The sequence below is a fragment of the Aegilops tauschii genome, chromosome 5 (genome assembly GCF_002575655.3).
Source record: "Aegilops tauschii subsp. strangulata cultivar AL8/78 chromosome 5, Aet v6.0, whole genome shotgun sequence".
NCBI classification, from domain to species: domain Eukaryota; kingdom Viridiplantae; phylum Streptophyta; class Magnoliopsida; order Poales; family Poaceae; genus Aegilops; species Aegilops tauschii.
Window position 1 is genome coordinate 254574040 of NC_053039.3, and position 13594 is coordinate 254587633.

The window sequence follows — 13594 nt, forward strand, 5'->3', positions numbered from 1 at the left end:
CCATGCCATGTTTACAACATTTTATATGATTTTGGTATGATTTGATTAGAACTAACCCGGAGTGGTGCTGTTTTCAGCAGAACTACCGTGGTGTCATTTTTTGTGCACAAATAAAAGTTCTCGGGACGAGCTGAAAATTTACGGAGAATATTTTTGGAAAATATAAAAAATACTGGAATGAAAAGATATCGGAGAGGAGTTCCGAGGCCACCACAAGGGTGGAGGGCGCGCCCCTCTGCCTTGTCGTCGCCTCCTGGGCCCCCTTGACTTGTCCCCAACGCCAACAACTCCAATAAATCCCAAAACCTCCGGAAATAAACCTAGATCGGGAGTTCCGCCGCCACAAGCCTCTGTAGCCACGAAAAACCAATCAGGAGCCCGTTCCGGCACCCTGCCGGAGGGGGAACCATCACCGGACGCTATTTTAATCATCCCGGCGGTCTCCATGACGAGGAGGGAGTAGTTCACCCTCGGGGCTGAGGGTATGTACCAGTAGCTATGTGTTTGATCTCTCTTTCTCTCGTGTTCTAGATTTGGCACGATCTTGATGTACCGCGAGCTTTGTTATTATAGTTGGATCATATGGTGTTTCTACCCCTCTATCTTCTTGTGATGAATTGAGTTTTACCTTTGAGGTTTCACTATTATCGGATTGAATACTATTATGGATTTGAGAACAATTGATGTATGCCTTGCGTGGGATACCCGTGGTGCAATGGGGTATTCTATTCATTCACTTGATGTATGTTTTGGCACTCAACTCGTGGATTCTCCCGAGGTGACATTGGGGTAATCTATGCATAGGGGTTGATGCATGTTTCGTCTTTGTTTCTCCGGTAGAAATCTTGGGGCACTCTTTGAGGTTCTTTATGTTGGATTGAATATTGTGGATTTGAACTTGTTTGATGCATATCGTATAATTGACCCGCGGATACTTGTGGTGAGATTAGAGTATCTAGGTGACATTAGGGTTGATTGATGTGTGTCATATGGTGTTATTTTTCTATGAACTCTAGGGGCTGTTTGTGACACCATCTCTTCGCCGAACTAGTGCACCTATACAATTTACCATTGTATTGGGTGTGTTGGGGACACAAGAGACTCTTTGTTATTTGGTTGAAGGGTTGTTTGAGAGAGACAATCTTCATCCTATGCCTCCCACGGATTGATAAACCTTAGGTCATCCACTTGAGGGAAATTTGCTACTGTCCTACAAAACTCTGCGCTTGGAGGCCCAACACGAGTCTACAAGAAGAAGGTTGCATAGTAGACATCACCGCGGAAGTAGTGGAGAGCCCCCATGTCCTTGAGGGCGAACTCGGTGCCAAGGCGAGCAGTGATGTGCGGAAGTAGCGCTGGCAAGGACGCAGTCAACGTGATGTCATCGACGTACTGGAGAAGGTACGCGGTAGTGGCGCCCTGGTGATAAACAAATAGGGAGGCATCGGACCGTGTGGACCGGAACCCCTGCTGCTGAAGGAAGGACACAATCCACTGGTACCAGGCCCGAGGTGCCTGCTTCAACCCGTAAACAAAACGGGAGAGCAAGCACACGTGGTCTGGATAGTCGGTGTCTTCGAAACCAGTGAGCTGCTGACAAAACACCTGCTCGTCGAGATGGCCATGCAAGAAAGCATTGGACACGTCGAGCTGGTGAACTAGCCAGTCGTGAGAGACAGCCAGCTGATGTCGCTTGAAGCTACGTGGTATTTCCCCAAAGAGGAAGGGATGATGCAGCACAGCGGCGATAGGTATTTCCCTCAAATATGAAACCAAGGTTATCGAACCAGTAGGAGAACCAAGCAAGACAACGTAAACAACCCTTGCACACAGATAACAAATCCTCGCAACCCGACGTGTTAACGGGGTTGTCAATCCCTTCCGGGATACGACGCCTCAACATAGGCAAACTGGCGTGAGATAAATTGTAGTAGATTGATAGATCGAACGCCAAATAAACTAAATAGAAATAAAATGCAACAAGGTATTTTTGTATTTTTGGTTTAATAGGTCTGAAAATAAATGCAAGAGAAAAGTAGATCGCAAAGGCAAATATATGAGAAAGAAGACCCGGGGACCGTAGGTTTCACTAGTGGCTTCTCTCGAGACAAATAGCAAACGGTGGGTGAACATATTATTGTTGGGCAATTGATAGAACTTCGAATAATCATGACGATATACAGGCAATGATCATTATATAGGCATCACGTCCAAGATTACTAGACCGACTCCTGCCTGCATCTACTACTATTACTCCACACATCGACCGCTATCCAGCATGCATCTAGTGTATTAAGTTCATGGGGAAACGGAGTAATGCAATAAGAACGATGACATGATGTAGACAAGATCTACCTATCTAGAGATAGACCCCATCGTTTTATCCTTAGTAGCAATGATACATACATGTCGGTTCCCCTTCTGTCACTGGGATCAAGCACCGTAAGATCGAAACCACTACAAAGCACCTCTTCCCATTGCAAGATAAATAGATCAAGTTGGCCAAACAAAACCCAAATATCGGAGAAGAAATACGTGGCCATAAGCAATCATGCATATAAGAGATCAAAGAAACTCAAATAACTTTCATGGATATAAAAATATATAACTGATCATAAACTCAAAGTTCATCAGATCCCAACAAACACATCGCAAAATAGTTACATCATATGGGCCATCTAGCTACTAACTACGGACTCGAAGGTCTACAAAGAACTACTCACGCATCATCGGAGAGGCACCAATGGAGGTGGTGAACCCCATCCGAGATGGTGTCTAGATTGGATCTGGTGGTTCTAGACTCTGCGGCGGCTGGATGAATATTTCGTCGACTCCCCTAGGGTTTTGGTTATATTGTGGTATTTATAGAGCAAAGAGGCGGTCCGGGGGCACCCGAGGTGGGCACAACCCACCAGGGCGCGCCTGGGCCTCCTGGCGTGCCCTGGTGGGTTGTGCTTCCTCGGGGCACCCCCCCAGGTGTAGCCACTGCCCATTACGTTCCTTCTGGTCCATAAAAATTCTCCGTGAAGTTTCATTGCATTTGGACTCCATCTGATATTGATTTCCCGCGATGTAAAAAACATGCAGAAAACAGCAACTGGCACTATGTCAATAGGTTAGTACCAAAAAATGATATAAAATGACTATAAAAGGATTATAAAACATCCAAGATTGATAATATAACAGCATGGAACAATCAAAAATTATAGATACGTTGGAGACGTATCAGCATCCCCAAGCTTAACTCCTACTCGTCCACGAGTAGGTAAGTGATAAAAACAGAATTTTCGATGTGGAATGTTGCCTAAGATGTCATATCATATTCTTTTCTTTATAGAATGGACAATTGGACTTTTATGTGATTCAAAGCAATAGTCTAGTTTTGACATGATAATTTAGATACTCAAGCATATCAACAAGCAACCATGTCTTTCAAAATATCAATGCTAAAGTAAGTTTTCCCTAGCCCATCATGCTCAACCATTCATCCATTCATGAAACACACTCCAATATTAGCTACACCCAATACTTAAGCACGATCATATTGCCTCCTAGTTGGTGCTTTTGTAAGAGAAGATGGAGACTCAAATTCAAAATAAAAATTACATAAAGTAAAAGAAAGGCCCTTCGCAGAGGGAAGTAGGGATTTGTAGAGGTGCCAGAGCTCAAAGCAAAAAAATTAGAGATAAAAACATTTTGGGAGGTGCATCCATCCCACCAACAAAAACGACTTAGAGTTCCGAACACTTTCCATGCTAGATATATCATAGGCGGTTCCCAAATAGAAAATAAAATTTATTCCTTTTTCCACCATACTTTCACTTTCCATGGCTAGCCATATCCATGGTTTCCCTCCATACCAACACTTTCCAAGGAATTTATTATTTGACAACATAAAGTAAATTCATTTTTTCATTTCAAGACTGGGAATCCCTAAAACCTTTGCCTTACACTCATCCAATGACAAGTGAATAAACACTCATCGTGAGAATAACACATCCAGCATGGAAAATATTAGCCACCCCTCACCGCTCCACGAGCGAAACAAACACACAAAAGAGAAGTTTATTTTTGAAAATTAGAGATGGCACATGCAAATTTGCTTAGAACGGCAAAAGAATACCCCATATAGGTAGATATAGTGGACTCATGTGGTAAAACTGGTTTAAAGGATTTTGGATGCACAAGTAGAGATCATACTTGGTGCAAAATGAAGGCTAGCAAAAGATTGAGAAGCGACCAACCAAGAAACGATTAATCTCATAAGCAAGCATTAAGCATATTTAACACCGAATAATGCACCATAAGTAGGATATAATTTCATTGCATGACTATTGACTTTCGTACTTGCATAGGGAATCACAAAGCTTAACACCAATATTCTTACTGAAATATAATTACTCATCAACACGACTCACATATCACATCATCATATCTCAAAACTATTACTAAGAATCAAGTTTATTTTGTCCAATGATCTTCATGAAAGTTTTTATTATATCCTTCTTGGATATCTATCACTTTGGGACTAATTTTCATGTGTTGCTTTTCATAAGCTCAAACAAATATAAGTGAAGATCATGAGCATAATTTTTCTTTCTCTCAAAATAATTGAAGTGACACTACTAGAAAAAGGCTTGCTAGTGGCGCACCTGTTGTGCCTACTAATGGCGCACTACAGGTGCGTCACTAGCACCACGCCATTAGAATTTTTTACTAATGGCGCACCAGCGCTGCTGGTGCGCCAATAGTATAGCCCACGATGCGCCATTACTATCTGGCTTAGTAATCGCGCACCACATAGAAGCGCCATTAGTAACAAATTTTTTTCAAAAAAAAATTTCAATATTTTTTTCGTTTTTTTCTTAATCTCGGGTCAATATGCTTAATCTCAAGTCAAATCGCACTAAGTGGTCAAACTTCCCAGAAGGTCACCCATCCTCACACTACTCCAGCCCGAGCACGCTTAACTTCACAGTTCTATCCAACCCCAACACCACCTCACTTAACAGGCACTTGTTGATATATCTACCATATCAATCCTATTAAACCTTGTTGATGTCTAGGACTTTGTTCATGTTCATGAGTATGATAAAATTTTGAAAAATATTTCAAACTTCCCGGTCATATTACGTATCATTTTTTGAAAAAAATTCCAAAAAAAATTCAACACCATTTTTTTCTGTTACTAGTGGCGCACCTAGCAAACGGTGCGCCACTAGTAAGTTTGAATTTTTTTGTCTCTAGATCTTGAAAGCCCCGTAACTTTTTTCTCTTAGGTTTTTGAGGATTTTGAAAATGTTTAACGGGGTTCCCCCTTTAAATTCGGATGTAACTTTTCGAGTAGATGATTTTTCATATAAAAAACTTTTTAATCCGAGTTCGTATGCAAAAGTTATGCCCATTTTACAAATTCCAGAGAGATTTTGCAAATAAAGTCGAAATTCATATTTGTAAATTTTCCCAACAACTAGACCACATATCACATGGGAACTTATTTTCTTTTATTTTTTTGACATTTCCATCATTTTTATTTTTTTTTAAACTGAAAAGGCGGTCCACTTGGGGGGGTGCACCACTCCCACGGTGCGCCATTACTAGTTTTGAAAAAAAAATTGAAAAAAAATTACTAGTGGCGCACCGTGGATATGGTGCGTCATTACTAGTTTAACTAATAATGGCGCACTATCTCCTGGTGCGCCATTACTAGTTTTAAAAAAAATTGAAAAAAATTACTAGTGGCGCACTGTGGATGTGGTGCGCCATTACTAGTTTAACTAGTAATGGCGCACTATCCCCTGGTGCGCCATTACTAGTTTTGAAAAAAAAAATAAAAAAAATTGTTACTAGTGGCGCACCAACACATGGTGCGCCATTAGTATATAGTAGTGGCGCACCACATGTTTGGTGCGCCATTAGTGTCCATATCATCCATAGCCCTTTTCCTAGTAGTGTGAAGCAAGACAGAATTTCTTGAAAATTTTACTAACTCTCAAATAAATCTAAGTGAAGCAAGAGATCATTTCTTCAAAAATACTAAAGCACACCATGCTCAAAAATATATAAGTGAAGCACTAGAGCAAGTCCATTGCTCATAAAAGAATTAAGTGAAGCATAGAGAGCAATTCTAACAAATCATGACATAATTTTGGATCTCTCATATAGATGTGTCCAGCAAGGATTGATGACTTAAAACACAAAATAAAACAAGCAAAGACTCATATCATACAATACGCTCCAAGCAAAACACATCATGTGACGAATAAAAATATAGCTTCGAGTAAAATATCGATGGTCGTTAGAAGAAAGAGGGGATGCCACTCGGGGGCATCCCCAAGCTTAGTTGGTTGCTCATTTTTGGATAATATCTTGGGATGCCGGGGCACCCCCAAGCTTAGGCTCTTCTATCATTCCTTCATCCATCGTAAGATAACCCAAAACTTGAAAACTTCAACCACACAAAACTCAACAAAACCTTCGTGAGATCCGTTAGTATAAGAAAGCAAACCACTACTATAATTACTGAATCAAACCAATCCATATTTTGTTTTTGTATTATATCTACTGTATTCCAACTTTTCTATGGCAAAAACTCATCAAAGAAAACCGTAGATCCATCAAAATAAGCACACAACACAAAGAAAACAGAATCTGTCAAAACAGAACAGTCTGTAGCAATCTGACTATGGAGAATACTTATGTAACTCAAAAAATTCTACCAAAATAGGACGACATGGGTAATTTGTATGTTAATCTTCTGCAAAAATAATTGGCATTTATCACGTTCTGGTGATTTTTAACAATTGTTTTTGTGACTGCACAAGTTTCTGTTTTTCAGCAAGATCAAGCAACTATCACCCAAGAAGATCCTATAGGCTTTACTTGGCACAAACACTTATTAAAACAAAAAAAACACAATCATACCAGTAGCATAATTGTGCAAACACCCAAAAATATAAAGCAAAAAAGAAAAACCAAATTTTATTCATTGGGTTGCCTCCCAACAAGTGCTATAGTTTTACGCCCTTAGCTAGGCATAAAGCACGGATCTAAGTATTGTCATCTTTGGTTCGAGATCCATAAGATGCCCTCATGATTGATTCATAAGGTGGCTCAATTCTTGTTCTAGGAAAGTGTTCCATACCATTCCTCAAAGGAAATTGGAACTTAATATTGCCTTCTTTCATATCAATCACGGCACCGATAGTGCGTAAAAACGGTCTACCAAGAATAATTGGACAAGACGGATTGCAATCAATATCAAGAACAAAAAATCTATGGGCACATAATTCCTATTTGCAAAAATAAAAACATCATTAATTCTTCCCATAGGCTTTTTAATAGTAGAATCCGCCAAGTGCAAATTCAAAGAACATTCTTCAAGATTGGTAAGACCAAGCACATCACATAAAGATTTCAGAATTGTAGAAACACTAGCACCCAAGTCACACAAAGCAAAACACTCATAATTTTTAATCTTGACTTTGATACTAGGTTCCCATTCATCATGCAATTTTCTAGGAATTGAAACTTCCAATTCCATTTTTTCTTCAAAAGCTTTCATCATAGCATCAACAATATGATTAGTAAAAGCTTTGTTTTGTTCATAGGAATGAGGTGAATTTATCATGGATTGCAAAAAAAAATACAATCAATCAAAGAGAAACTATCATAATTAAAGTCTTTGTAATCCAAAAGAGTGGGCACATCACTAGTTAAAGTTTTGACCTCTCCAAACCCACTTTCGTCAATTTTCGCAACAAGATTTTCACCCTCCGAAATATTGGGACGCCTTCTACCTAAAGTTGACTCTTCTCCTATCCCTTTTTCATCAATCTTAACTTTACTAAGCAAAGAATCAATAGAAGAAACACCAATCATTTTAAGATCCTCATCACTTTTATCTTCTAACGATATTGGTTTAGCAACCATTTGATTTACTAAGGTAGCTTGTGCATCGGATGTTTTTCCTAGCAAACTTTCAGCAAAAGCATACTTAGATTCGAGATTGCAAACTTCTCTACTAATATCATCAAGTTGTTTTGTAATAGCATCTAGCACAATGGAGTGCTCCATAAGTTCTTCGGTAAAATACTTGCTGTGCTCAAATTGTGTAGTCATATATTCCTTAGTACTTTTCTCAATTTCAAGCAAAATATTGGGGTAAGGAACATCATAATATTTTCTTCAAGGCAACATGATTACGCAAACAAGAATGCACACAAAAACAGATCCGGCAAGAAATCGGCGAACGGAAAAAAAGAGCCGAATAAAACGGCAAATTTTTGTGAAGTGGGGGAGAGGAAAACGAGAGGCAAATGCAAAATAATGTAAATTGCAAGGAGATGAGATTGGTGATTAGCAACCTGGTATATATAGAAGATCCTCCCGGCAACGGCGCCAGAAATTCCTTTTGATGTCGCTTGAAGCTACGTCGGTATTTCCCCAAAAAGGAAGGGATGATGCAGCATAGCGGCGGGAGGTATTTCCCTCATATATGAAACCAAGGTTATCGAACCAGTAGGAGAACCAAGCAACACAACGTAAACAACCCCTACACACAGATAACCAATCCTCGCAACCCAACGTGTTAAAGGGGTTGTCCATCCCTTCCGGGGTACGGCGCCTCAAGATAGGCAAACTGACGTGAGATAAATTGTAATAGATTGATAGATCGAACGCCAAATAAAATAAATAGAAATAAAACGTAGCAAGGTATTTTTGTATTTTTGGTTTAATAGATCTGAAAATAAATGCAAGAGAAAAGTAGATCGCAAAGGCAAGTATATGAGAAAGAATACACGGGGGCCGTAGGTTTCACTAGTGGCTTCTCTCGAGAAAAATAGCAAACAGTGGGTAAACAAATTACTATTGGGCAATCGATAGAACTGCGAATAATCATGACGATATCCAAGCAATGATCATTATATAGGCATCACGTCCAAGATTAGTAGACCAACTCCTGCGTGCATCTACTACTATTACTCCACACATCGACCGCTATCCAGCATGCATCTAGTGTATTAAGTTCATGGAGAAATGGAGTAATGCAATAAGAACGATGGCATGATGTACACAAGATCTACCTATGTAGGGATAGACCCCATCGTTTTATCCTTAGTAGTAACGATACATACGTGTCGGTTCCCCTTCTGTCACTGGGATCAAGCACCGTAAGATCGAACCCACTACAAAGCACCTCTTCCCATTGCAAGATAAATAGATCAAGTTGGCCAAACAAAACCCAAATATCGGAGAAGAAATACGAGGCTATAAGCAATCATGCATATAAGAGATCAAAGAAACTCAAATAACTTTCATGAATATAAAAAGATATAACTGATCATAAACTCAAAGTTCATAAGATCCCAACAAACACACCGCAAAAGAGTTACATCATATGGATGTCCAAGAGACCATTGTACTGAGAATTCAGTGAGAGAGAGGAAGTCATCTAGCTACTAACTATGGACCCGAAGGTCTACGAAGAACTACTCACGCATCATCGGAGAGGCACCAATGGAGGTGGTGAACCCCATCCGAGATGGTGTCTAGATTGGATCTAGTAGTTCTCGACTCTGCGGCGGCTGGATGAATATTTCATCGACTCCCCTAGGGTTTTGGCAATATTGGGGTATTTATAGAGCAAAGACGCGATCCGGGGGGCACCCGAGGTGGGCACAACCCACCAGGGCGCGCCTGGGCCTCCAGGCGCGCCCTGGTGGGTTGTGCCTCCCTCGGCCCCCCCAGGCGCAACCAAGTCCCATTACATTCCTTCTGGTCCATAAAAATTCTCCGTGAAGTTTCGTTGCATTTGGACTCCGTCTGATATTGATTTCCTGCGATGTAAAAACAAGCAGAAAACAGCAACTGGCACTTGGCACTATGTCAATAGGTTAGTACCACAAAATGACTATAAAATGATTATAAGACATCCAAGATCGATAATATAACAGCATGGAACAATCAAAAATTATAGATACGTTGGAGACGTATCACCAGCTGGAGAACGGGGCGAATTATGCCCGGTTTGACGACCGGGGCGAAGGTGTCGGTGAAGTCCACTCCGGCACGCTGTCGGAAACCGCGCACCACCCAATGCGCCTTGTAGCGCTCGAGGGAACCGCCGGGGTGAGTCTTGTGGTGGAAAACCCACTTGCCAGTGATAACATTGGCACGGGAAGGCCGCGGGACAAGCTGCCACGTACGGTTGCGCTTCAGGCCGTCGAACTCCTCACGCATCACAGCAAGCCAGTTCGGATCCCGAAGGGCTGCGTGGGTGGAGGTGGGTAGCGGAGACGGGGCCGAGGTGGATGCGGCACACGCGTACTCATCGAAGGTGTAGCGCGTGCTAGGACAGAACATGTCCCTGTCCGAGCCCGAGTGACCACATCGGTGAGGGGTGCAGCTGCCACCGGCGGAGCCGGAGGGGACACCGGTGATGAGGAGGTCGAGCCGGTCTCTGATGATGCTGAGGGGTCCACGGGAGCGCCCGGCGGGACCGAGCCGGAGGCCGCGGTGGCGGGGCACCCGAGGGGGCACCCGAGACCGCGGCGTCAGGTGCACCCTCACCCGAGGCGACGTTGGAGGGGGCGGCCGGACCCGTGGTGTCTGGGGGCCCCCGGAGAGGGCGGCCATGCCAGAGGGCGCGCGGCGCGCGGGTGGTGCAAGGGCCAGGGCGCTGCTCCGCGAAGGGGGCGTCCCACCATAGGTGGTGGCAGGTGCGAGCCGTGCCGCGGTAGGCGCCAAAGGCTGCGCGGGGAGAGACGGTACATGCTGAAAAGGGAACACCAGCTCATCAAAGTACACGTGCCGCGATGTATATGTTGGGGAACGTAGCATGCAATTTCAAAAAAAAATTCATACGATCGTGATAACCCACAAGTATAGGGGATCAATTGTAGCCTCTTTCGATAAGTAAGAGTGTCGAACCCAATGAGGAGCTAAAGGTAGAACAAATATTCCCTCAAGTTCTATCGACCACCGATACAACTCTACGCACACTTGACGTTCGCTTTACCTAGAACAAGTATGAAACTAGAAGTACTTTGTAGGTGTGATAGGATAGGTTTGCAAGATAATAAATACCACGTAAATAAAATCTAGGGGCTGTTTAGATAAAGACACAACTAAGTTAGTTTTAGTAGAGAGTTTTTTTGTCAACAAGAAAGTTATTTGTCCCTAGGCAAATCGATAACAAGTACCGATAATCGTTCTTGTAATTTTATATGAGGGAGAGGCATGAGCTAACATACTTTCTCTACTTGGATCATATGCACTTATGATTGGAACTCTAGCAAGCATCCGCAAGTACTAAAGATCATTAAGGTCGTGAAACCCAACCATAGCATTAAGTATCAAGTCCTCTTTACTCCCATACATCATACCCCAGTTACTCGGGTTTAAGTTTCTGTCACTCTCGCAACCCACCATAAGCGAACCATGAACATATTGCAACACCCTACAGCGAGGGCCCCACATGTTTGCGCGAGACAGAGGGCACCGTAGGACAACACCACAAATAAAATATACAATCATACCAACCAAGATCATGATTAACCCACAGGACAAAACGGATCTACTCAAACATGATAGGATAACCATAGATCATTGGGAAATAATATATGGAGTTGAGCACCATGTTTAAGTAGAGATTACAGCGGGGGGGGGGGGAGGTGTTACACCGCTGCATAGAGGGGGAGAAAGTTGGTGTTGACGGTAGCAAGATTGTTGATGTTGATCGTCGTCACAATCCTAGCCCCGGCGGCACTCCGGCGCCACCGGGAGCGAGGGGGAGAGAGCCCCCCTCCTCCTTCTTCTTCCTTGGCCTCCCCCCTAGATGGGAGGAGGGATCCCCCTCTGGTCCATGGCCTCCATGGTGGCGGAGGGGCGGGAGCCCCTCCGAGATTGGATCTCCCTCTCTGTTCTCTTCTATTTCGCTTTCCCGGATCTGGCCGAAAACCGTTTCTTATATTCCCAGAGATCCGTAACTCCGATTGTGCTGAGATTTTAACATGATTTTTTCGGATATAAGCTTCCTTGCGCTCGAAGTAGAGCTCCAACCGATGTTCGAGGAGGGCACAACCCACCACTGCGTGCCAGGGGCCTCTGGCGTGCCCTGGTGTCTTGTGGGCTGTGTGGGCCTCCGTTAGCGGTGATTCCAACTCCCAAAAATCACAAATACTCCAAATAATTATCCATGAAATTTTATTTCATTTGGACTTCTTTTGATATGGATACTCTGCGATACAAAAAACCTGCAGAAAACAGGAACTGGCACTGGGCCCTGGATCAATAGGTTAGTCCAATAAATCATATAAAAAGTTGCCAAAAGTATGTAAAACTTATATAATATTGGCATGAAACAATCAAAAATTATAGATACGACGGAGACGTATCAGCATCCCCAAGCTTAATTCCTACTCGTCCTCGAGCAGATAAATGATAAAAAAGATAATTTTTGATGTGGAATGCTACCTAGCATAAACTTGATCATAGGTCTAGTCATGGCATGAATATTAAGACATAAGTGATTCAAAGCAATAGTCTATAATTTGACATAAAGACATCAATACTCAGGCATCCCAATAAACAATCATGTCTTTCAAAATATCAATGCTAAAGAAAGTTATCCCTACAAAATCATATAGTCTTGTCATGCTCTGTCTTCTTAACACAAAGTATTTATCATGCACAACCCCGATGACAAGCCGAGCAATTGGTTCATACTTTTTAACGCGCTTCAGTTTTTTCAACCCTCACGCAATACATGAGCGCAAGCCACGGATATATCACTACGGGTGGAATAGAGTATGATGATAGGGGTAAATATAAAGAAGGCAAAAAGTAAGAAAGTCTCACGCCGATGCGGCTAACCAACGGGATATGGAGATGCCCATCAATCGATATCAATGTGAGGAGTAGGGATTGCCATGCAACGAATGCACTAAGAGCTATAAGTGTATGAAAGCTCAATATGAAAACTAAGTGGGTGTGCATCTAATCCTATAATGAAAAATTCCCACTAGTATATGAAAGTGACAACATAGGAGACTCTCCATATGAAAGACATGGTGCTACTTTGAAGCACAAGTGTGGTAAAGGATACTAACAATGCCCCTTCTCTCTTTGTTTTTTTTCCTTTTTTTTCTTTTTTTCTTTTTCCTTTTTATTTTTATATTTTTTCTCTCATTGTCCGGAGTCTCATCCCGACTTGTGGGGGAATCATAGTCTCCATCATCCCTTCCTCACTGGGGCACTGCTCTAAAAATTAATAATGATGATCATCACACTTCTATTTACTTATAACTCAGAAGAAATAAAAATACAACTCGATACCTATGACAAAATATGACTCTATATGAATGCCTCTGGCAATGATCTAGTGTAACGTGTATGAAAAATGACGAACGGTGGCTGAGCCACAACTACTATGTCAGCTATATGATCATGCAAAGCAATATGACAATGAATGCTCAAGTCATCAAATGGAAGCGGTGGAAGTTGCATGGCAATATATCTCGGAATGGCCATGGAAAAGCCATAATAGGTAGGTGTGGTGGTTGTTTTGAGGAAGATATAATAAGGCTTATGT